Genomic DNA, 1,852 nt, shown 5'->3' on the forward strand with positions numbered 1-1,852 from the left:
TTTTTTTTTTTTTTAAATCAACTTGTTACATAACCGCTGATTTCTGTCTGTTAGCACTTGTAGAGCACAGTTCATTCGCCTCACTTATATTTCTTAATTTAACACAGCTTTTTTTTTTTGCAACTTCTTTTAATCAAGAGTACGTTTAATTAGGCTTTAAAACCGATCAAATTGGAGGTTTGGATGAAAATATTTAATGGGAGCAAAACATTTCACCCACTACAGTCGGTGCACAATTCCTTTCAAGTCTTTAAGTCCCCTGGGGTCCCCACATTAATTGCCCCAAGCCACACCATTTATTCCCTTTAAAGCAGGTCAGTGTGTTAACCTGTTAGAGAGGCCCAGATGAATTATTTCTTTTCCCAGGGCACCTTTACCATCAACTCAAGAGAAAGAGAAATGTTGCATTTTCAAAAACTAATGAACATATGAATATTCCTGTGCAAAACATTAAATTCATCCTGCTGACTTCCACATGAGGTTGACTTTTGGAGGTTATTGATTATTGGTTTTTTTTTTTAAGTTTGAACCTCCAGCGGGATATATGGAGAAATAAGAAATCTAGCTCAAGTTAAAAGCAATTTCCAATGCAATGGAAAAAAACTAAATATTTTGTAAACAGATAACAGCCAGAAAGTGGAAATGTAAACAGCTCCCTTTCCTCATTGCTAAACTCATGTACAGGTCCGAAAGGGACTGTGTGCTGCTATGATGAAAGATAATTGTTAAAATTTAGGTAAAACAGCAGGCTCTGAAAGAGAGTAGGCATGTTTTTAAAATTAACATCTATCTTACAGTATCACTTAAGAATTACAGTACTCAGCTGAGGCTCAGGAAAACCCTTTGGTGAGTGGAAACTATTTACCAGGAAGCCTTAGAAGGGTGACTTTGGCTTTCTTGTGTTTCCTTCTACCTGGACGGGAAGCCCACCCTGGAGGGGGTTGTGATAATATCAGGGAAGGAGGGTGTTTGGGTGTGCAGCCAGCAGCTTGGATATTCACTAGGTAAGTGGTGAGATCCACAAAGAAATTCTGATCCCAGATTGGGATAGCTGTGTCCTTGGACTGGGCTTTTGGAAATAAGTTGCTTCTCTGCCATGACCCTGAGAAAATAATGCAGCCGGGCTCTTCTGCATTTCTTTGCAATCCCTGACTGCTATGCTTTTATCCTTTCAAGGGAACAGCAAATATTTCATCATTTTGGTAGAAACTTTGTTTCATTTTGTACAAGATTATTCCAGGATATTCCCTAATTTTTGAATTCCAGAGATACCTAAAGCATTACTGCTTAATCCTCTGGTGTTATGTGAGTCTCTGAGAACAAAGTTTAAGAGGGACAGTGATTCCTTATTTGCCAACATTGCTTATATTTTCCAGACCGATTTAAAGAGAAACCAAAATTCATATCCAGCCTGGCTCCTCAACCTTCACCAAGTGTCCACCTGTAGGCAGGCACTGTGCTAGGCATAACTGATATCCTCTATGGCTTTTGTTTTACAACCAAACAAAGTGAGCACAGTTACAATGACCAGATCTCTTGGTAGATTTATGAAACTGAGCCATCAAGCCATGTAGCCCTGGGGCTGTAAAATCTTTCTGAATTCAAAGTTGCAAAGTTATTAAGCACCAAATATTTCTAAACAATTACCCATTACAAATTCAGGGTTGAAAAACAATACTTAAGTAATCTTTTAGCTTTCACAGCTGCTTTTGGCAGAGGATGCTTGTATATTCACAGGCCTTGTGCAATATGTGTGCTTCTTTGGAAAGAAAGAGCCATAAAATACTGTAAAAGTTATAAGCTTGTCATTTCCAAATTAGTACACATGGATGGCCCTGAATCCTTGGTTCCT

Source organism: Fukomys damarensis, unplaced genomic scaffold (assembly GCF_012274545.1).
Source record: "Fukomys damarensis isolate Sample0158 unplaced genomic scaffold, DMR_v1.0_HiC HiC_scaffold_10, whole genome shotgun sequence".
In the NCBI taxonomy this organism is placed as follows: Eukaryota; Metazoa; Chordata; class Mammalia; order Rodentia; family Bathyergidae; genus Fukomys; species Fukomys damarensis.